Source organism: Ambystoma mexicanum, chromosome 8 (genome assembly GCF_040938575.1).
Source record: "Ambystoma mexicanum isolate Mex_15411 chromosome 8, UKY_AmexF1_1, whole genome shotgun sequence".
NCBI classification, from domain to species: domain Eukaryota; kingdom Metazoa; phylum Chordata; class Amphibia; order Caudata; family Ambystomatidae; genus Ambystoma; species Ambystoma mexicanum.
The window spans coordinates 1,280,000,799-1,280,025,871 of NC_090929.1; positions in this window are offsets into that span (position 1 = coordinate 1,280,000,799).

Sequence of the window (25,073 nt, forward strand, 5' to 3'; positions counted from 1 at the left end):
TTTTGATCTGCAAATAGTTTTATTTACAGCATTTCATCTTCCCATAACCCTGGCTAAAGCCTTCAATATCTCTCGCATCGAGAGAAAAACAAGATGGCGGTTGTTTCATTTCTGAAAACCATGATCCTGCAATGCAGAATGGGAGATATAACTATAATTTTTGGGGTATGGGGTACCCCCTTCTCCATCACATTTTAAAATATCTACAGCACGGAATAACCCCAAACCACGCAAGTAAGTCAACGCTTTGTGCCCAAGTTGTTTCAGATCTGGTCCAAATCCTCCCAGCAGCAAAAATTGACCTTGTTTGTCCATGGGAAAATAAATGGTAAGTAGGCCACACTTTTGGAAAAAAATGTTGACGCTTAATAACTTTTAGATTTTTTAACAAATCTTTATGCAAGTTTGCAGTCTGGGGGAGCCCGCAGACTTTTAAGCACTTTCAAAATTTCTACCAAATCAGTTACTCGAATCAAAGGTTATTAACAATAGAATTTTGAGGGGTTCCTATGTGTATATATATATAATGATAAAAGAAACCATCCAGAGAACTTTGTAAGTATATTGGAAAAGGAAACTACTTTTGATGTCTTTTTTTTTAAATAGCTGCAGTTACGACAGCAGCCAATGTAATATCACACCCTGTTAGAGGGGCTATAGCCACAGATACCACTAGGCCAATGGGACGTCATGTATTTTTGGTGGGTGCAGCCACGGCTATAACTATCGCCTTAGCCGCGGGTATAGCGATACCAATTATTGTGCATTGATCATGATATTTAATCAATTTTACACTGCACAATTTTACATGCATTTCTGATGTTATGCCCTCATGTGTACCGCTGTGTTGTTTGAATTTTTACACCTTGTTAATATGTCTTGTAGAATCAGTAAAAATGTTACTGGTAGCCGCGGCTATGAGCGGTTGTCCAGACCCGTGGCTATCAGCGGTCCAATTGGACGTCAAGCATTTTGGTTGGCTGATGTAGTCGCGGGTATTGAGCCAGTCTGCTCTACCCACGATTACAACGTGCTGGTCCGATAGCACAGTGAGTAGAGCGCTGGCTTTGACATCTTTGCAGAACCTGCTCGAATCCCGGCAGGGCCGAACTCAGGCTTTCATCCTTCTGAGGTCGATAAATGAGCACCACACACCGTGGGTAGTTAATAAGCAGTGCTCAGATACCAGAGGGTTTGTAGCACTAAATAAATGCTAAATTATTATTATTAACTGTCCATATTTTGGTTCAGTGATCATATTATTTTTTGTATGTTTTACCACATAATTTCACATGTCTTTCTGTATGAATGTTCTTACCTCAAGGCATGTGTGATTTAAATATGAAACCTTTGCAATATGTGTCTTCCAATGTATGGAAAAATGTACATGTACTCGCAGCTATGGAAGGGTTCTCTCAGTTTAACCAGAGTTATAGCCGCAGTTATGCAATTTGTGTAATTTAAAAGAAATTGTTTTGTTAAAATGTATTTCTACATTTTCTATAAAGTGATCTTTAGAAGGATATTTTTTTATGGTTATAGGTTGTTATAGGAGAAATGAGGGTCATAAAAACCTGAGAATTAAATTGTGTTTCAGTGTGTGAGTTATCTAACTATGGCAGCCACACGCAGAAGGAAAACTGAGGGACATGGTGGCGACCAGTGTCTTGTCAGGCTGCTTAAGGACCCATCATGGGTCAATCAGATCATTTGTAACAATTTGATTGTCCCTCGCCGGGTACAAATTGTGCTTTAAAATGTCTACTTAGATAACATTAGGAAAATGAACACATTGAAGATATAGTGGAAAAGGAAAACTGTTACATACAATGTAATTACTGTTGTCACCAGTGATGGCATGAGTGATGCGACCTGTGATGTGAACAGTGATCTGACAGAACGTGTAATTAGTTATGTCCTCTGTGATGTCATCATTGTGGTAATAGGCTGCGCAACAGGGGGTGCAAAGTTAAGGTGGCTTTAGTTAAATACATATATATATATATATATATTGCGGTATGCATGACACGTGATTGCGCCGTTCATTGACGCGGATAGAAGTAATGTATAGGAGTGCAGGGGAGCCTGTGATCCGATTGGCAGTGAATAACAGGTACAAAGCTGTATAGCCGCACAAACGCAGCTTTCAAAGTGATTGGGCCTTTCCTCAGCATGGCTACGGCCATGTGCAGCCACGTCTCCTTATTGACTCAGACGATTGGTCAATAATTTAGGTGCGAACACGTCACTGTGCTTGGACATACCTGCACGTATGGAAATGGAAAACCCATTCTGGATGGCTATATCGCGTAACCGTGATTATACCCCTCTCCCAAGCACCTCTTTCCTGTTTTCTGTAATCATTGCTTTTGGTGGGTGAACTTACCCGTATGTATTTCATTATAGCTGTGGTTATCCCTTGTGGAAGCTGCTGTGGACCCCCGTACCGCCCCAGTTGTTGTCCCATTTAACCACACATGCATCCTTGGTAGCCGCTGCTATAACACAGTTTAAAAAAAAAGGAATAACTTATCTAGATATATATGGGGCCAGTAGTCATATAAACATTTATTTTAGGATACATTGGCCTCATTATAAGGTTGCTGGTCCGGAAACAATGGTACCAGTAAGCTTGCCGGTACTGTTGTTTCCAGACCGGCAAACTATGAGTTCTGCGAGTGGGTGCCTTTTTGCCCACCAGGTGTGACCTGGCGGGCAGAACGGCACCCGCTCGCAGACCTTGACGGATGCACCGGCACCATTCATGAATGGTGCCTGTGCATCATTCCTCCCCATTCCCATTGAGTCCAATGGGACTCAATGGGAATGGGGAGTAATATTTTCCAGCACCTGCCAATGAGGAATTACCGGGCCCGCCAGGGCTATAATGCCCCGGTAATTCCCTATTGCTGGCCGCTGGAAAAAAAATTACTCCGGCGGCAGCCGTTGCCGGTATTTACCGGCACGGCCACCGCCAGACTCATAATGAGGCACACTGAGTGTAGTCTTTGTACACAGTTACTACAACACTTTAATAATGTTCTATTTATCAACAGTAGATATAAATGTAAACACTTTAAAAGGCTAAGTAAATATGCAAAAAAGGTTTTTTAACAACAGATTTATTTGGGGGAAAGTGGTTGCATAATTTATTTTTATTTTACTTAATACACATGATACATCATTTTCATAAGCACAATTGTCTGTATTATATGAATTATGCATGAAATAACAAAACCCTTGAAATTTAAGGAAACAAACATTAATTGCATGGACGTTAAGGTGAGAACTTAACACAACAAAACCCCTAAAATTCAGCGAAAGCCACCTTAACCTAACACCCCCTTTTGCGCAGCCTATGACCACAATGATGAATCATATCACTGATGACATCACTAATTACAATACAACAGTAACCGGCATTAAGGATAGCTTTCAGCCATGGTCCGGGTGCATGGCCAAATATATTTTAACACATTAATGGGTACTAATCATGGCCTTCAGTCATGGACACTGTCCACAGTCTTCACCCAAGTACATTGTATATTTTAAAACACTAACGGGCCACCATCCATAGACTTTGACCTTCACCAGTGGCTACAGCTTTCAGTTGTGTCCGCTACATATAATATACACTAATGAGCAACTGGCCATCGGTTTAAGCACAATACTGGCCAGTGTCCAGAATCTTTGGCTGTGCTCACTATATATTCTAATATATAAATTGGCATCAATCGCCATGACATTTGACCATGAGCAGTTTGTGCATCTTTTGGCCATGTCGAATGTATATTTTAAAATACTGGCATGCCATAAGTGATGGACTTCGGATGTGCCCACTGTGTATTATACAACACCAACCAGCCCCTATCTATGGTATTTGGCCGTGCCCACTGCATATTGTATACAACAATGAGACCCTAGCCATGGTCTTAAACACAATAATAGCCAGTGGCTATGGCCATTGGCTATGCCGATTGTATATCGTAAGGTATTAATGGGCACTAGCTATGGCCTTTAGCTATGGCCACTGACTACAGTTTTCAATGTTGCCCACTGTATATTTTAAAACAGTGATGGGCCACTAGGAAGGTATTTTAACCATGCACATTAGTATTTTCTAACACTAGCTGACCATTAGCTATGGTGTTTGGTGATGGCCAGTGTCCACAGCCATCGTTATGGCCAAGTCCATGGCCTAAATTGTTATTGAGAAAATCATGAGCTAACTTATTATTCATGTAATGTCATTATTGATGTAATCTGTTACATACAATGGCCCTCATTACGACCCTGGCGGAGATCGTGGTGCAAAATGCACCATGGAGCACGGCGGAAAGCTGCCGATACCGCCATGGGGGTTGGCGGATTTACCGCCCCATTCCGACCTTGGCGGGGCGGTAAATCCCCAATCCCCATTTTACCCTTCCCCATTCCCATTTTTGCCCCATAGGGTATAATGGGAGTGGGGAAGGAGTTAATTACGCCACCGTAAATTACGGTGGCGTAATTAACGACGAGGTCCCGTAGCACCATGGATTATTCCGCCCGGAAAAACCGGGCGGAAAACTCACCATGGCGCTACGGGATCTCGTAGTAGGGCGGACGGGTCCGCCGCGAATACGGCTGGCGTAGACCCACTCCGCCAGGGTCGTAATGAGGGCCAATGTAATTAATGGTGTCACCATGGACGTCATCAGTGATGTTAGGCAAGATTGTATGCAGTAACGCTCTGGGTGACTACACCAGTCCTGTCCTCTTGGTATTAGGTAACACACCTATTGGTATAGGTCTGTACTACACACATTGGTAGTGTCACTGAGCAGCCAGACGGTTACATGTCTTTATACCGAAAATGGTATAGTGAAACACACACATATTGAGTTTTTTATAACTAAAAGTTGTTAGAGTGACTGAGCAGCCAGACGTATCCCAAGAGGGGTAAATGTGAGCTGTAGCATCAAAATCCCCACATACAAGTATCCAAATAACACTTACACTCAAGGCTTTCTAGTAAAATATTTATTTATGTATTTAACAGTCAGTTTTAAATAAGCATTCTTTAAAAAGGGCAATGTGCAACAATATAAATATACTTCATAAAATGTTCTCAGAATCAAGATGAGCAAGTAGATAATCCTTAGAGATGCTTCATACACACCGCCTACACCCTGAGGTGACTTCAATTACTAGGACAGTATTAGCATTTATATATCACTTTTGCACTTGGTAAAATTCTGAGGATGTGGGAAGGAAAAAGGTTAACAAGTTCTCAGAGCATGTGAGCACTTTTAAATCTCCCAATGAAGTCTAGATAAAATATTTCCCAGCAATAACGGTTTCAAACAAGTTACCACCTATGAGACACAGTTATAATCAAAGTCAATGGGTCAGAAGAGTCTGGAGGGAGCCAGGACAGCCAAAGTCAATTTGAACAATGTCTATGGAGCTGAGGCTCTTCTTAGATAGCACAAAGGTATTCCACAAATTTAGAGAGTTTGTAGAAAATCACTGTTGGGCCACAAGCTGTTAGGCTTGTGAAAGGTAGAGCTGAGATCAACTCTGCAAAAAGCAGCCACTGCAAGTCTCAAGTGACATAATGCAAGTTATAGTCAAAAGGGGTAAGCACCCCTTAGTCATCACAGTACCTTATGTTTGAAGAAGAGGATCCAGCTGGCTTTTGTTCTGGTTGCAGATCCTGGGTTCCTGGGCCTCAGTCATGGGGACAAGAAGGAGGATGTCTGGAGGACTCCTGCACTGCAGTTCAAAGGTCAACGGCAGCCACAGGCTCTTTTCAGTTCAGCATATCACTTTGCGGTTTCAGCTACCAGCAAATAGCACCACTGCAGATCTTGGACACTTGATGGACTTTCTTCACTCCTTGAGTCCAGGACTCTGGTGAGGTGATTCGAGCTTGGATCGTTCTACTCCAGGAGGGTCCTCTGGTTCTTCTTGGAGCTTCTATCTGGCTTAAAGACGATGCACTCGACTGCAGATTTCTCGACCCCTGGCACTTGGTTCCAGCAGCAGCAAAGAAGTACAGCCAGTTAGGGAAGGTCTTCCAGCAAAGTTTGTCTTGGAGTTAGTTGGTCCCACTAACCCAATGGAACAAGTCTCCCTTTCCGGGGCTTCTCTAGTCGATTCAGAAAAGGAGTTTCAGCACTGCAGCAGGGCTTCACCAGGTAATTCAAGGGTCCAGGAGGATGCAGCAAACTTCTCTTCATGATTCTTGCAGGTTTCTCCCTTTCATGCACAGCTTACCTGTCACTTTCACAGCAGGGTGGCTGTCCTGCAAGGACAGGCAGCCTGTCAATCATGACTGGGGGCATTCAGTTTACCAAGGTGACTAAGGAGAGGCGGTCCAGGCACCTACCTCACTTCCTGCCCTGCCAGACACACTGAGGCCAGAGGCGGGTTTCAATACTGAAGCCCGCCAAAGGCAAAATGAACAAAAGGGTTAAACCTGGTTTGGCGTGCAAAGTAAAACCCAAGAAAGACCTCAAAAGCAAGCAATGGTGAAAAAAGAAGTCAGGGGCCATTTTGACACAATGGTCACCCATGGGTGCTTTACTGCAGCTGAGGATTCAGCCTGCAGTAGGAAAGCACAATGGTAGGAAAATGAAAACACTGACATCAGCTTTTTAAAGTTGTGAGGGTTACATAAAAACCTTACATGAGTATGTAGGAAAAGGGGCTACTTAGTAACCCCCAAGCACTCCACATAAGATGGGGTGTGCTGGACCTACATAGGGAAAAGGTAAGTAAAGTTAATTTCACTTTACTACTTTACTACTCTTGGGAACAGTAGTTCACCCAAAAGACGGTATTTAAACCTTCAAGAGAAATCTAAATGATTCCTCTATGACACTGTGCAGAAGGGTGCTGTGTGTCACCATACAAAAAGTAGAGTGGGGCCTGTGGAGTTTGTCAGACTCCAAAACAAAGAGAATACAGAATCCGAATCTGGTCATAATACATGAGAGTGAAAAAAGGTCTCACTCACTCCAGGATAAAAATTAAAATGTCCTAAAGTCCAGAAAAATAACTGGGGGTCTCTAAGGTGGAAGGAATTAAGCACTGAAATTAAAATTCTCCCTAACAAGTTATGCAATTTGTGACAGTTTCAGTGTTCTCCTACAACATGTAATTAGTGGTGTCATCAGTGATATGGTCTGTGATGTCATCATTGTGGTCATAGGCTGCACAACAGGGTGGAGGATAGGAAATTGAGGTGGATTTAGCTGCATTTCAGGGGTTTTGTTGCATTACGTTCGAACCTCAATGTCCATGCAACTAAAGTCGTTCCTAGAATATATATATACATATTACATGGCCTAGTGGCCATGTAGTTATGGTTAAGTTGCTGTTTCCATAGGAAGAGCACTTTTTGGGCGGCTTAAAACTCCGCTCCCCCTGGACGAATCCTCACCAAACTTTGCAAAAAAATAAATATGGTGCACTCTGAATTCTTTTGTAAAGTTTGGTGAGAAATCGTCCCGGGGGAGGGGATCTATAGGGGGGGTCCCAAAACATCTTTTTTTCCCATAGACTGAATGGGGGAAAAAACTTTGCGCAGGGCTACAGGTGACACCGCTGGACGGATTTTGACGAAATCTGCGGCAGGTACAGGGGCTTTGTCCAGAAAGCGTGCCTTTGCAAATTATGTCACCATACATGCAGTACGTTCATTTATAATTATGAAAAAGTAGGTCTGAAAAGATGAGTGATATCTATGTTCGCTCCACGGTCACACTTCCCTGTTCAGTCGACGAACAAGAAACCGATTGGCTAAGGGGCTGCCGTCATGACGGCGTACACGCGACGTCTCTGTCCATTGGCTGCTGCGAGACGTCTTCTGCGTCAGATGGTTTAGATGCGCCCGACATCTTGGATCCGCAGAAAGCGGAGTAACAAAGCGTACACATGCTTTTTTCATTGCCCTATTTTGCTGTGGCACAGAGCATTGGGAAAGGTTCACACAGTAAGAAATGGGTGATCTATGCATTTGTTCCTCGGCCGTCATGATGTAATTTCTATGGACACCTTGTACGTACAGTAAATGTGGGGGATAATAACGATAGCACTTCAGTCCATATAGTGGGCAGGAAATTTGTAACACTTGACTGCATGTAGTGGATAGGAAATTTGTAACTCTTGAAAGCACACGGGTATAGGTAGGCAACATTGAAATTGACAACATGACGTGACCGTATTATTTTTCATTATGGCTATTATCACAATCATTAGTACGCCGCCATGGGAGGCACATGTAACGGTGGTAGTGGCCAGGGGCTACAGTCTTCACATGTGGGTGATTAATGCACTTGTTCTGGGGGGCGGTCGTCATGATCTAATGTGTACGGACATCTTGTACGCACAGTACTCTTATACCTACTTACTGACGTATGTTCTGCGGCCTCCTTGTACGCACAGAAAAGGAGGGGTCCAATAAGGGCAGTATTTGAGGCCGTGCATTGCACGGTGGAGTTGTTACATTTGTACGGACACGTCTGGTGTTAGGGAACATTGAAATTGCCTACATGCTGTGAATACATTACTGTTTCCAATGCCTATTATTAAATTCATTAGTACGCTGCCATGGTTGGCACATGCTACGGCGGTTGTGGTCAGGGCCTAGAGTGTTGGATGCATGGCCGTCGGCCGAAGGTTGAACGCCTTACTTCCAAGACTCTGGGCCCTGGCCACAACCACAGTAGCATGTGCCAACCATGCATACACCCCTTGTGTTGCATTTTCATTGGCAAGTTGTGGGGAGTGCGTGCATTGTTGGGTCCATGGCCGAAGCCCATGCCCCCAACAAGAAAGTGGTAAGTACTACATTTGGAAGACACTGCACACTCATCCCATGTAAGATCTACAGACATACACCTAGGAGGGAAGCCTGTGGGCAGAGGTACAGCAGGATAACACACCTATAGAATGACCCCCACTACCACACATCACTGAGGTGGTTGTGGGGAGACCCTGCAGTCTTGGGTGCATGGCTAAAGCGCATGCATGCAATACTGAAGTCATAAGCAGTGGAATTCCAACTTAATATGGGTGTGGCGGATTCTGGTCGTTGTTTTGATGCCCTAGTTTCTTCACTTCATGGCTGCAGACGATGGTCCGAAAAATGAATTTATAAGCAGCTACTTTACAAGGACCATGTTTCACATATGCAGTGATGGTTGTGGATAGGACCTGTACTCCTTGCAACATGTTTGTAAGGTATAGGTGGTAGGGTTCTCACCGCAGATGAAAGGCCAGCCTACATGCACTGCAGCATATTACTACCACACATTAGGGGAGTACATTCCCATGTGTAGAACATGCCTGCCAATGTACTTACTCCTTACTTTGTTTAGAATCTAGAAACATTTTTTTTGGTTTTCGTACTTGGCGGAAGTATCAATTTTTCCATTTCTGTGATGAAAGAAAAATGTGTGTTAATGTTTGCAGATTTTCCACATTTACCACATTGCTTAATAGACAGTGAATTATTTTTTTTTTAGACCCTCATTTTTACTTTACAAACCAGTGTACTGTGTATTGCGCTCAGTTTCTGTGTTTGCTTTTCTAATCCTCGGGTCTGGGAAAAAAAATCCTTGTGGGATTAAAAAAAAACCTTCATTTCTTATGCAACTAAGTACTTCATTCTTTCCTTTCAGTGCGTTCTTTATTATTCTGATCAATGTTATGTTTGTTGCCTTCCTGCCCATTTTTATCAACAGTTAGATACCTGTAGGCGTATTCAAACTGTGCATTTGTTCCTACAGATTTTCGAGACTCATTCATTTGTATCATTGTTACATCCTGTTTCCTTCATCTTTCCCATTAATGTTTTCTTTGTTGCCTTCCTGCCGATTTTTAACAACACTTAGATACCTATAGGCATATTCTACCTGTGAATTTGTTTCCAGCGATCTGTGATAATCATTTATTTGTGTCATTCTTCCATCCTGTTGAGTAGTTAGATACCTGTAGGCATATTCTAACTGTGCATGTGTTCCTACAGATTTGTGATACTCATTCATTTGTGTCGTTGACATATCCTGTTTCCTGTATCTTTCCCATTAATGTTTTCTTTGTTGCCTTCCTGCCCATGTTCAACTACAGTTGGACATCTATAGGCATATTCTGCCTGTACAATGGTTTCCAACAATCTGTGATAATCATTTATTTGTGTCATTCTTCCATTCTGTTGGGTAGTTAGACACCCGTGGGCGTATTCTAACTGTTTGTAGTCGTTCACTTACTTTGTTCACAATTTTGAAGTGCACATTATTTCATACATTTTGGCTTCAAGAACATTAAATACACATTTGTTAGTTTAGCTGGCAACCTCTGCTTTAGAGTAATGGTGCTATCATTACATTCAAACCATCCACAATTCTTTTTAATGTATGCAGTGTAGTGACCTGCATTGGTTGTAGCTCCTGCATGGTACATTATTCCTACTGTTGTAAAGGTTTTCTTTCCAAGTGACACTTGACCGTGTGTAAATCCAGTTAGTTTGCAGTTGTTTTTGGTGCCATCTGCATTATAACGTAGAAGCATAAGTATTACGTAGGCACTATGTGATTGCATCAGTAAGGTAGAGCGATTGTCTGAATTGCAAATACTACATAATCTGCCATGGTTTGCATTTTGTACAGGTTGCTGAAAAGGAATGCTCTCACAATTTGGTATGGAAATATACACAAATCGCTCATTTGGGATTTCGTCCTGTATCACTTTGTTACAGAGAGTGCATGTATGTTTCCACATGTACGAAATTTGGAACATTTAATTTACAGGTATATTTCTGTTTTCCAATACTAATAGTATGTACATTAGAAATTCTTGTGGATCTTCTTGTGAGTTCATAGTGAATCTCACCATTCCAGCACAGTCGTCCAATTGTTGCCTTACTCCATAAACACTGCATGTTTTGTCAGGATTGCTTGTTGCATTTCTATGCAGTACTAACATTTACAAACACAATTGGTCTGTGCTCTGCAGGTAAATATTGTTAACAATTGGTGGCAATTGAAATAGAATATTCATTGCTACATTTGCATAGCAACTTACCCCACTTTTATTTGTACATTTGAATGAGCCAGCAAGTTCTGTACCTGAGTGCATTTTTCGTTTTTTCTGTTGCTTCTTTGCCGACTTGCCTGGTTCACATTCCTTAATGGGTTCTTCTATGTTTGCGGCAATTGATGAAACTTTAGCTTCTTTTCTTTTTTTTTGCAGAATTTCGTGTTGCATTCTGTTGCATTTCTGTTTCATTTACTTTTCTTTTACCACGTTTCACTTTATCTGGAACAGGGTATTGTTTCAGATGAGGGGTGTACAGTGAACGCAATCTATTGTATTGTAGAATGCAAGGAATATCAGCTTTGACTTTACTTGAATCAAAGTTAATTAACAAAAGACCGTCAAGTGCACGTAAGCGTGATAACGCTACGTAGCTCATGCCTTCCTTAAACACTGTCTTTCCTATATCTTTCAATGCTTTATCTGGGGTAAGACCTTGGGATTTATGAATAGTAACTGCATATGCAAGAGTTAGAGAAAATTGCTCTCTATGTAAATATATGTCTTTGAAGAGAAGGAATCGAGCCCTTGAGCGCCGTATCCTTTTTACTTCTGAAACTTTATCAAAGCGAATATTTACAAACTGAATGCTGTTATCACGTGGGTATGATTGAAAGCCAACAGCTGTGCCCAGTGCTCCATTAACTAGCCCTTGCTCTACGTCAAGGTTATGTTTAAGCATTACTCTACAATTTAATGATAATTTCAATACTTTTTCCAACCCAGCTGTGTTGGAGATTGAACTATTTAGTCTTGTTGTGGCTTGCTCACACATGGGTACTGTCAAACCATGTACGTCTAGTATGTCTGTGGCGCTAATTTCTATTATTGCTTGCATTTCTTTCTTTAGCATTGTTTCATTGAATTTGAAACAGCTTGCAAGAGTTGGCATTAAGGCCATACAATTGACATTTTTGTGCGCTATTTGTTCCATAACATCAGTTGCGCATGCATTATCGCCATAAGGTGCATGTATATGCAGCTTTTTCAATACAGCGTGTGCTTCTTGCGATAATACACCAACTCTAATACTTTTTAAGATGTTGGCATAAGTGAGATCTGCAGATTGCTCCATGTTCTCATTTAATTCTCTGTATTGAAAATGTTGCCAAAGGTTAACATTACCTATGCTAACAACAGTTTTACGGCAGAGTTTGTGGCCTAAGGTTTTAAAAATCGGTTCACCTTTTACTGGTGTCAATTTAGAAGATCTCGGAAAACGATAATGTGTTTCCCAGCAAAGAGTTCTTCCTTATTACTTTTAAGTACTTCTTGCAATCTGAGATGAATCAAAGCCAACATTAGATTGGAGACCATGCTCACTTCATCTATTAGTAGCATTTTCATTTGCTTCAATACTCTCCGTAATTCCATTGCAGCTTCTGCAGAAAGTTTGTAGTAGTCTAACTTGTTTTGATGCTCTACTGGAAGCAGTAGTAATCGGTGTAAAGTCACACCGCCTATGTTGTAGGCCGTTAAACCTGTGGGGGCTGTTACAACAGCTGACAGTTTGTTGTTTGTCAATTGCTGCAGGAACTTGCTAATAATTTTGATTAAGAATGTTTTTCCCTGATCCACCTTCCCCACTGACGTACAGCAGTATAGGTTTGTAATTTTGGCATGTACATTCTTTATTTTTTCGTGCTGTATGCCATGCACAATTTGTTTTGTTACCTCTTCAAAAATGGTGCGCTGATCGTTGTTAAGTTTTCCTTGCACAGTTAAGTCCTCTGTATCTTCTTGATACTTATACATGGTGTTTTCTATTTCTGCCATAGCAATTTCAGCCTCATTTGCTATCAGTGGTTGTCCTAATGGCTATTGACTTCCTGTTACAGAAGGTTGACTACTGTCGGAAGAGTCTTTTGGGGTCATTACGACCCTGGCGTTAAGGGTTTAACGGCGCCGTAAAAGGTGTCGGCGCCGTTAAACCCTTAACGCCTGATTACGAGGTCCCTTTGCGGGACCGACCTTAACGGCTGGTTTTACCAGCCGTTAAAGTAGGGTGCCGCAAAGGGACCTCGGTGCTAATTACGGTACCGCAATTTGCAGTGCCGTACTTAGCGCATTCCCCAGTCCCATTGAGCCCTATGGGGCAAAAATGGGAATGGGGAAGGGCCATGGTGAAATGGGGAAATACCGCCCCGCCAACCTTGGAATGGGTCGGTATTTCCCCATTCCACCATGGCGGACTCGTTACAACACCGGCACCAACCATGGTGCTAATAGCGCCATGCTTTAGCGCCGGGGTTGTAATGAGGGCCTTTATCTAGTTGGACCTGAATTTCTTCTTCTTGTTGCTGCTCATTGTGTAACATTGTTTAGTACTGCGTAACGTTAACATCGGTGATAGTGCTTTCATTTGCTTTGAAAGCATCTTCATAGCACTCATAATTATCTAGAATGTCTTCCTCTTTTCTCCATGGTTTGAAAAGTTGTAAAAGAGACATGTAATATAGTTCTTTCTGTTGGGGAGTTTTTAATGACAACTTCACATGATTAATTTAGCTTTGTTTGTTAAGTTTCACTAAGCTCCCTTCCCAATCGGTCACTCTATATCTACGTTTACTTTCATTGGGTTTTACATTATTTTTGTATGAAAAGTTTTGAGCTATGTGGTACAGACACATGCTTTCCAGAGTGGTACTCCTGTTTAGATAGCATGTGTCCAATAAATTGTTTTTCAGAATGTCTTGGCTGTTGTGATCATTTCTGGCAATAGTTTCTATGTCCTCATATGATTTTAGCACTCTTTTTCTAGATTTTGCAGAACCAAGACTGAGCCATATTATGTTGTCTGATTTTCCGTACAAAGCAGTGCCGGTTAAACAATCTGCTGCTTCATAGGCTCCACATTCTCTATGAGAGAACATTTTTATGCCTAGGCTGTACAATTTCTATGATAATGTTTTGTCTGATGCTAGGTCATCCCAGAGGTCTTGAAGCTCTGTTTTTTCTGTTTTTGTTAAGTAGGCTTTAACATATCGTGCAACAGCAGTTGAATTGTCTTCAATGTATTGCACATCTATGTTTGCATTCCATTATAGGGCAATGATTGCATTATAATCATTGATATATTTTGATTCTTCACTTCTTTTTATGTAATATGTATTTTTAGGTGATTTACCTTTTAACACTATGTCGAACTGAAGACATGAAGTTGTTTACTTCACCTGTTTCTGTAACTAGTCTGGGGAAACCAAAGTGGCATTGGGTGTAGTGTTTATCTTTGTTTTTGTATTTACAGCGACAATATTTGCCACATTTGTGTCTTTGAAATTGTAAAATCTGCCCATGCAGCTCACTATGACTCTGTTGTGAAGGGCTTTCACATGTGACATATTTTTGGATAAACTGCAAAACAGTGCTATCACTGCCGTGGCCAAATTTCGGTGCACATTTGATCCATAACAGCATGTGAATATGTGGTGATCCTCTCGCTTGATATTCCTTTCTCCAAAAGAAGAGTTGCACTTCTCCAAGGGGAGGAACACTTTTATTGCAAATAAAGTGTAGCATTGTAATGAAACAATGATGGAAATATCTTGAGACATTAACTGGATCTAGAGAGCAAAGTTCTCCAGGTGTTAATATATCTATGTTGTTTTTGTTGCTGTTTGCTATGCGTAGGAACTCATGCAAATCTTCCCATGCATATTCTGCACAACTTAGCGTAACAAACCAAGTTGGTAGTCCAAGGTTTCTGATCATGCAACGCACGTCTCCGTGCCGTCTAAACCAGTATTCCTTTGTACCGCGCATGTTTGCAAACAAATTTGTTATACTTGATTGTAAAACCTCATCTTTTACTTGTACTTTTTGTATTAACTGCGTAGCTGACATATTTTGAAAGTGCGTTCCAGATTTAAGAAGGTGTGCAACTCCATAACATAGTGTTGCTAATTCTTTTTCGTACAGTGGGTGGAATATGTATTCTACATTTTGTCTAAATCTGGGATCTTGGGAATACATTCTAATGAGCGGTATTCTGATGCCCCAGTCTGAATGGGTCTATCATCGTACCTCCCACCCTTTCCAGTAGGAAATAGCAGTGGAAAAGCACGTGCTTCTATAATTTTTTCCCAAATACTCATTGGTGACCGTTTGGTTTGTTGCATTTGGTAAGTTTCTAGTGCATCATCTATACTTTCATTGGAATACAATGGATGAATTGTGTAATGGTCTAATAGAGTGTATATTGTAGCTGGATCCAGAAGTTCGAATTGTCCATTTTCTGATGGCTTTTGAATTATTTCAGTTGTTTGCCTTACGCGTTCATCAATATTTATTGCCTTATAGTACTCATTGTTGTCTTTTAGATATTGCAATGCTTGCTTAACTTTGTGTAAGTCTACTAATAGTTGCCAAATTTTGTTGTCCTTCGTTGGTACTCCATTAACCAAGACTATTAAAGAATGCTCTATTGAACTTTCCACTCCTAGAGTGTGTACATTTTCCGTTAGATCTAATGGCAAGTACACTACTTTGCCACGAATGCCTTTCACCAATTCAGAGGGAGGTAAATTTGCTGTTTTTGGATGAAGGCGTATAATTGCTTGAAATGGGTGAACTGTTTGAATTATTATGCTCTCATACAAATTGAGCTGTTGCAGGATTTCTGGTAATGGAACATATTCCAAATTATTTGTAATTGCATGTGAAGGAGTGTGATTGTTGTCTAATTTTGCAGTACAGTAACTGCAACATATTAGACTTTCAGTTACTTCATATTTGCTTTCAGCTAAAAGGTACAAAGCTAATTCAAAGCATTTAGGGGCCGATTCATGGAACAAACGTGTGCCGAAAATCTTGGCGCAAGCAGGCGCAAGCATGAAAAAACAGGTGCACGCGCGAGTGTGCGATTCATAGAAGTCCCTGCGCTTTTTCCTTGGGATGTGCGCCAAACCCGAGCGTGGCGCACACAGGCGCACATGTCATTGCAACAGCTCAAACGCTGTGCGTGACGCGCACAGGGAAAGCGCATAACTTCTGCGCACACACCAAAAAGGGGGCGGGACACGGGGCGTAACATGCGGAATGGGGAACAACGCGTGAAAAAGAAGGCGTAACTGGGGAAGTACTGCTGGGAAGTACACGGAACGCCCACACGCACACAAACCACACGTATTCATGGAATCGAATAGGGCAATCCTGCACATGGGCAAAGACACGCACAGGCCTAAACATGTCCGCCACACAAAGGCAGGCGGTAACGTCCCTGCGCATTACAAAAGAGTGCGCAAACAAAAAGCACGTATATACAGCTATGATGAATGTCCCATACTGTGGAACCCTAGGATAAATGACGTGCACGCAACACACAGGCACCCCATAAAAAGAAGAAAAAGAGACAAGCGCCCCCCAGTAGCCCACGTGCGTGCAAAAATGACACACGTAGTACGGTGTGGCAGCCAGGAGCCAAAAAAAAACATACGCGATCAACAGGCAGGCCAGTATGGCCGTAAAAAAAGGGGTACGCGACAAACACGGACACCCGCTGTGTGAAAAATAGCATGTGCGTGTATTTCGGGGGTGCGCGGGAAGTTTATCATGCGATAGGCCCTGTGTGAGTGGGGTACGTGTATCACTGGGGTTCGCGGGAGGTTTTATACGTGAAAGGGCCCTGTGTGAGTGGGGTACGTGTATTACTGGGGTGCGTGGGAAGTTTTACACGCGATTGGCCCTGTGCGAGTGGGGTACCTGTATTCCTGGGGTTCACGGGAAGTTTTGCACGCGATTGGCCCTGTGCGAGTGCGGTACGTGTATTACTGGGGTGCGCAGGAAGTTTTACACGTGAAAGGGCCCTGTGTGAGTGGGGTACGTGTATTACTGGGGTGTGTGGGAAGTTTTACACGCGATTGGCCCTGTGCGAGTGGGGTACCTGTATTCCTGGGGTTCACGGGAAGTTTCACACGCGTTTGGCCCTGTGCGAGTGGGATACGTGTATTAATGGGGTTCCCGGGTAGTTTCACACGCGATTGGCCCTGGGCGAGCAGTACACCACTCACCGTCTGCCTTGTGTGTAGAAGAACGTGTAGCCAACACCCACCCGCTGTGAAGTAATAGTGTGTGAACTCAAACGGCTGGAAAACACACGCCCGCACCCCACGAAAAGCACGTACAGAGCAATGGAAAGCCAGGTGGAATCTTCAACCAGGGTTCCAGTTGCTGTGTCCACCCCTGCTGGAACAGAAGACTCCCGACTGGGATACCATCGCTCCAAAGCCCAGCCCCAGGACCCAGTTGCCCATCCACGCCTGCCTCGGGGGTAGCCATGTCGGGCAAACACCATCTGAGACCACTGGCGACCAACAGCCAGAGAGGCAGATGGCCACCAGCTTCAGTGTGAAGGAAGTTGGTGTCCTGGTGGAGCATGTCCTGGGGCATTATGATGCCCTCTTCGGAACATCACGCGCCAACAAGGAAGGATGGGAGAGGATCTGGGACAACGTAGTTGTTGCCATCAACGCGGAGGGGGTGGCAACCCGCGACATCAAGCACGTCAAGAAGTGCTGGGAGGGGGGCCCGCTCAGCATGAGTGATATCCAGATGAGGGTCCTGGAACATGTATGCCCAACGCTCCACGCCCAGATCCTTCAGAGGAAGACCCATCTTGAGTTGAGAGCGGTAAGTGGCCAACCATTGGTGTCCGAGACAGGGCATGTTGCAGTGTGCTGGTAGTATGATACTTGCCTGTATGTGTGACATGGGCCATGTATGGATGTGTGTGTGCAGGGACATCATGGTCATGCATGTGAGACCAGTAATGTGCGAACCACATGATTGGTGCATGAGTTCCAATGCTAAATGGGGAGCTGTATGGCAAATGCAGACACGAAAGCATGCCAGTGTCTGTTCTTGCACATTGTAGGGGTGTGAGGGATGGGTGCTGCTGTCATGTACATGTATGGTGCACATGTGTGTGTGTCTGAGAAGTGTGTCTGTGACTTCGATACGCCATGGATTCATGACACATGTCCGTGATGATGTGTAGATTCACTCATGCAGTGAGGTCACCGTTGTATGCACTGTGTCTATCCACTGTGTCTGTGGTGTACAAGGCATGATGCATGACCCTCCGGTGATGTGTGTGCATGGGATCAGTGTGAGCCAGGATGCATGTGAGTTTAAAAGCAACATTTTGATTAATAGAGGCCCTTGTACATGGATGCTGATGTTGATTGCAGGTGCCATGCCTGTTTATGTATGTGTGTTGCGTGCATTCACCCATGTGTTGTGGAGGGACAGGATGGAAGTGACGTTAGACACTGCCACTCATGTGTTATTGCTTCCTGTCTAGGGGAATTTTGTACTGCACCCTGATGCTTGTGTTCCATGTCTCCCTCTACGCAGCGTCAAGTGAAGAAGAGGGCGGAGACGGCGCTGTGGAGCCAAGCGGTGGGGATGCCTCTACTGGGCAGCGACGCAAGGCCCAGCCACCCTCCCAGGACTTGCCATCATCCGGGAGCGAGGGGGCTGGTGCCGCGTCTGCCACTAAGCTGTGGCAGAAGGGCCCGGGGAGCCCCCACAGGGGCTTGCAATGGCGGAAGACGGTACGGAGACATCCAGGTTGGTGGTCTCCACAGAGGAGAAGAAGCCCGCTACTGAGCCGCACATGGGGCCTGGTGGGGGTAGTACCACTGGTGCAAGTGGTGCAGTCCAGGGTCAGGAGGCAGCACAGGTCACCGCGGAGGGGCCTTTTCATGTCCCTGTCCTTGACCCTGTGACTGCACCACCATGCACCAGCAGGGAGGCCCCGTCCCAGGCCTGCCCGCAGGTAGGGGAGAGTGCTATGTCATCTGCCTCTCCACTACCTGCGGACGAGGGGTCCCATGAACGTATGGGCTCCGTCCTGATTGGTGTCGCATTGCGCACACGTGACATTCGTGATGAGGTGGGCAGAGAACGCGCGCTATCACGAAGAGCAGCGTCGCGACGTGGCACTGTTGGGAGGGGCCCTGGTTGGTGGGTTCCTACATGTGATGCGCACTCTGGTGGACCTCTCCTCCTCTGACAGGGCACATGGACAGCAGCAGCAGCAGGAGCAGGCTCTAGGTGGGAGCAATGATGGCTCGGGGCCATCGACATCAGGGGGGCAGGCATCGGCCAGAGGGCAGGAGGTCCCTGGAACAGATGTGTCTTCCATGTGGCTGCGGTTGGGCCAGCGTATAGGTGCTGAGCGGCGGCGGGCGGAAGTGGGGCGGCTCACCATGGTCAGGGCAGAGTTCTCCATCCGTCTGCCATTGAGGTGGGCAGAGTGCCTCGAGGCGACTCGCAGGGAGTTGGAACAGGCCATGAGTGCCTCCCTGCGAGACCTCGGGGCCAGGGCAGAGGCCCGCCTCCGGGACATCGACATGGAGTTCGATGATGACCTGGCCCGGGACACCACAGAGTGAGCCGCAGGAGTTGCCCGCCGCCATTGTATATAGTTAGATAGTGTTAGGTTTCCTTTCCTTTTTTTTTTATTTTGGTTGCGCTTGGACAATTAGGTAGTATTTTTGGTAGGTTTCATTTCATCAGTTGGGCTCATGGACCCTGGATTGTTCATTTGTACATAGTTCACCATTGGATTATTCTCATTTTTTTATTTTCACCATGGAGCAATGTATTTCACTTTCTTTTTTCCCTTGGATTTGCTTTGTTGGACTGTGACTTTGGACACCATTTCTTTTGGATTTCTTTGGATTATGATTTCTTGTTTTTTTTTTCTTTTACGGACATGCAGCATTTCTTTAATTATTCCCATTGTTGTGTGTTTTCTTTTAATTACATTCATGTTGTGTTTAATACATTTTTTCTTCATACTTCGATGTGTTGTATTATCTCATTGGTTTCATGCATGTCATGATATGGGTTTTCACATTCACTTGCACCCATTGTGTGTGTGTGAGACGGACATGTGTTCTTTTACATACTTGCCTTTGGGGTTGTATCATGTAATTGGCTTTTCTATGTTGGTGGATGCAATACTTGGTTGGGTCTTTGGGCTGGGGAGGCTGGCCATAAGGGCCATGATTGAGGATCGTCATGACGTGGGGGCAGAGGGGCATGAGTGGGACATGAGTGGGGGCCTGCTGGCAGGTGCCCTGCACTGCTGGGGGGGTGGGGGTGCAGGGGGACATGAGTGGGGACCTGCTGGCAGGTGCCCTGCGCTGCTGGGAGGTGGGAGTGCAGGGGGACATGAGTGGGACATAAGAGGGGGCCTGCTGGCAGGTGCCCTGCACTGCTGGGTTGTGGGGGTGCAGGGGGACATGAGTGGGGGCCTGCTGGCAGGCGCCCTGCACTGCTGGGGGGTGGGGGTGGCGGGGGACATGAGAGGGACATGTGTGGGGGCCTGCTGGCAGGTGCCCTGCACTGCTGGGGGGTGGGGGTGCAGGGGGACATGAGTGGGACATGAGTGGGGGCCTGCTGGCAGGTGCCCTGCACTGCTGGGGGTGGGGGTGCAGGGGGACATGAATGGGACATGTGTGGGGGCCTGGTGGCAGGTGCCCTGCACTGCTGGACGGTGGGAGTGCACGGGGACATGAGTGGGGGCCTGCTGGCAGGTGCCCTGCACTACTGGGGGGTGGGGGTGCACGGGGACATGAGTGGGACATGAGTGGGGGCCTGCTGGCAGGTGCCCTGCACTGCTGGGGGGTGGGGGTGCAGGGGGACATGAGTGGGACATGGGTGGGGGCCTGCTGGCAGGTGCCCCGCACTGCTGGGGGGTGGGGGTGCTGGGGGACATGAGTTGGTGTTCAGTAGTGCAAGCTGACATGTGGCTTGGCTGGGGGGCATGCCCATGGTGGATGGGCTGCCTGCGGGACATGACCAGGGGTGCAGGGTAGTCCCCTGTGGTGTGGGCTACCTGCAGGGGCCATGGAGGGTGTAGAGGGAACACCTGAGAGGACCCACACTACCAATTCACGTGTAGGACTCCCCCCGCACCACTGAAATACACGTACCCTGCTCAAATTCCGTGTGAGACTTCACGCGAACCCCAGTTATACACATACCCAGCTCGCACAGGGCCTATCGCATGTGAAACTTCCCACGCACCCCAGTAATACACGTACCCCACTCGCACAGGGCCAATGGCGTGTGAAACTTCCCACGCATCCCCCGAAATACACGTACCCTGCTCAAATCACATGTGAGACTTCACGCGAACCCCAGTAATACATGTACCCCACTCGCACAGGGCCTATCGCGTGTGAAACTTCCCACGCACCCCAGTAATACACGTACCCCACTCGCACAGGGCCAATCGCGTGTGAAACTTCCTGCGCACCCCCGAAATACACGTACCCTGCTCAAATCGCGTGTGAGACTTCACGCAAACCCCAGTTATACAAATACCCCGCTCGCACAGGGCCAATCGCGTGTGAAACATCCCGCGAACCCCAGTAATACACGTACGCCACTCGCACAGGCCCTTTCGCGTGTGAAACTTCCCGCAAACCCCAGTAATACACATACCCCACTCGCACAGGACCTATCGCGTGTGAAACTTCCTGCAAACCCCAGTAATACACGTACCTCACTCGCACAGGGCCAGTCGCGTGTGAACCTTCCTGCGCACCCCAGTAATACACATACCCCACTCGCACAGGGCCTATCGCGTGTGAAACTTCCCGCGAACCCCAGCAATACACGTACCCCACTCACACAGGGCCAATCATGTGTGAAACTTCCCACAAACCCCAGTAATACACGTACCCCACTCGCACAGGGCCAATCGCGTGTGAAACTTCCCGCAAACCCCAGAAATACACGTACCCCACTCGCACAGGGCCAATCGCGTGTGAAACTTCCCGCAAACCCCAGAAATACACGTACCCCACTCGCACAGGGCCAATCGCGTGTGAAACTTCCCGCGAACCCCAGTAATACACGTACCCCACTCGCACAGGGCGTATCGCGTGTGAAACTTCCCATGAACCCCAGTAATACACATACCCCCCTAGCACAGGGCATATTGCTTGTGAAACTTCCCGCGAACCCCAGTAATACACGTACCCCACTCGCACAGGGCCAATCGCGTGTGAAACTTCCCGCAAACCCTAGTAATACACGTTCCCCGCTTGCCATGTGCTGTGTGGCGGCCCTGTATACTGGTACAGGGTTAACGCAGCCCTTTGCACTGAATTGGGGATTTTCATGGCTTTCACCTGCGCGAGGGGCGTTCTTGGGGGCGTAACTGGCGCTGCTGCAGGGTCGCTGCATCACTGTGCGCCACGGCTGGTTTTGGTAGCTAAAATCCATGAATACGCTGTGCGCGGAAATGGATTTTAGCGCAGGTGGCTGGCGCCGAGATTCGCACGCGCACACTGTGCGCCAGCCGCGTGCGCCACTTGTGCGCTAAATTCTATGAATTACCCCCTAAGAGTCTTCATTGTTTTCTATTTTGTATGCTATGTTTTTGTGTTCCTTTTGTAAAACGTTCTGCGGCAACATACACACACATGGTTTGGTACTTCAGCCGATGACCTTTTAAATGTTAGTATTTCTTTTCTGTATGTGTGTAATAGAAGGTTGCTATGTTCAGAATTGTCGCTACTATGCTCTAAAACCGTTGCCTAATTCTGAAGCTGGACTTTTTGCACAATATATTTTATACACTAAATTTCTTACTTTAGAATGATGTATTGATATTCTTTTGATATCATGGAAGGTACTTTTGCAATTAGGCCCAGAAATGCAGGCTAGTGAATGTCCTTTTAGTCCTGTGTATTTTCGCACTACACAAATATCCATATTTTGCAGCACTTTGATATTACTTTTGTCTTTACCTTTTACATATTGATTGAGGAACACACGTAAAGATTTGAAAGCTTTATTTGGAATGGCACACATTGATGTGCACAGCCATTTGTATACTGGACGGTGTGGTTCTGCTGAATCGAGATGTAATTCTGAGATTTCAGAAGACAGTTTTGTAAGCAGTGTTTCTTGTTCCATGATGGTAGTATTGATTTTCTCATACCCACGTCGACTGCTATGGATGGCAATTGTGTTTGTTTGATTTTGTTTGTATGCTTCTTCATTGAAATATGGCTCTGTGGTTGTTGTGTGACTCCATTCACCATCACAAACATGCAAAAAATTATTTTGGTTCAAATTCCGTTTATTGCTGAGTTTCATTTGTAGTTTTGTACTTAATTTTGTTAGTTCTTTCATCCCTTTTAACACTAATATGAACAACTTCCTTTTGAGAAGGATTGCACTGTCCACAAGTGCTTGCAGAATTAACTTTCTACGGTACGTTTTAAGGGGTGAGGATGACTTTGGTCCTCTTCTTAGTAGATTCTGAAGGACTCTTTGACGAAACATTTTTGCTAAAATACTTTTTTTTACTATGGGTTCTTCTTACACTATCAGGATTATTAGGAACATTATTAGCTGTACTGGCAGCCGTTTCTTTGACATCATTTATGTGTTTTGTGATACTTTTTGAGGGAGGACGTACAGTTTCGGTAGTTGTGACTTCTTTTATTATGTTACCCAATTGCATTAGGTGGTTTGTACCAAGATTCTCCTCTAACTCTAGAACAGGTAGATGCTTACATTGGGTACCTTTATTTTTATTTGCTCTAATTCTGCATTCCTTTCTACAGAGCTGCTTTTTGGTAGGCATTCTTTGGTGTCTGTTGAGAAAAAAAATATTCTTTGGTCTGCTGTCCAATGTATGTGTGCTGTGCATGTGTGCCTAAGTGTGATGGGGAAACTCTTGAGCACGGTGTGTCAACGCACAGTGACCTCTAACTATCATTTGGTAAGGCTACTTTACTGTTTGCATAGTAGTACAATGTGCTTTAGATGAGAGTACACAGTGCCCTACTTGTGCCGAGAACCATTATTAATAACCAAAATGGCAAAAACTTGCTACCGCCACTTATTTTGACAATCTAACCTTCTACGGATTTCCTATGTCATTTCAGTACCAAGCACGCAGCCATTTGTCAGCCATTCCACCTGTTAATCTTTGTCCTAATTGGATATTTGTAAGCAGAAGGGTTTACAAATGAATGCTTCCTTTGGTGCCCAAAGTAAACAAATAACCTACGCAGCCTCTTTAAGGAGAAGTTACAATATGAAGGTTGTACTGTACTTACTTTTTTGTGCAAGATGCCAAGGTTTCTTCGGATATGTCGTCTGCAGTGTATATGTTGTTGATTCTCAGGAGAGTAGTCTTCACTGTGAATTAAAAAAATGATATCAATTACTTTGTGTGTTTGCAGCCATCATGATACTGCAGCTTTACTTGTACTTCTTTCGTCATACGATTCAACTTTCATGTTTCAACCCAATCCACGTGCACATTTCACTTCTCTCTGCGCACTCTTTGTATACTACTTTCAATATGGTACTTCAAAGTCCTTCAAAATATCTATCTTTTTTTAGGGGGTTGGAAATGCCTTGTTCTTTACAAAGTGTACTATGCATAGGAGAGGATTGTAAGCGATAGGGCAATGTAGTAGATGGGAGCCATGCACCCAAAAACAAAGAGGTGGTTGTGGGGACATCCTGCACTCTTGGGTGCAAGCCCGAAGGCCATGCACCCAAAAACAAAGAGGTGGTTGTGGGGACATCCTGCACTCTTGGGGGCAAGGCCGAAGGCCATGCACCCAATAATACACTTATACATACTTTATGACGTATGTTCTGTGGACTCCTTGTACGCACAGAAAATGAGGGGTCCAATAGGGTCAGTATTTCAGCCCGTGCAGTGCACGGGGGAATTGTTAAATTTGTAGGGACACATACATTACTGTTTCCAATGGCTATTACTATCTTCATTAGTACGCAGCCATTGTTGGCACATGCTACAGTGGTTGTGGCCAGGGCCTAGAGTCTTGGATGCATGGCCGTCGGCCGAAGGCCTTACTTCCAAGACTCTAGGCCCTGGCCACAACCGCTGCTGCATGTGGCAACCATGCATACACCCCTTGTGTTGCATTTTCATTGGCAAGTTGTGGGGAGTGCGTGCATTGTTGGGTCCATGGCCG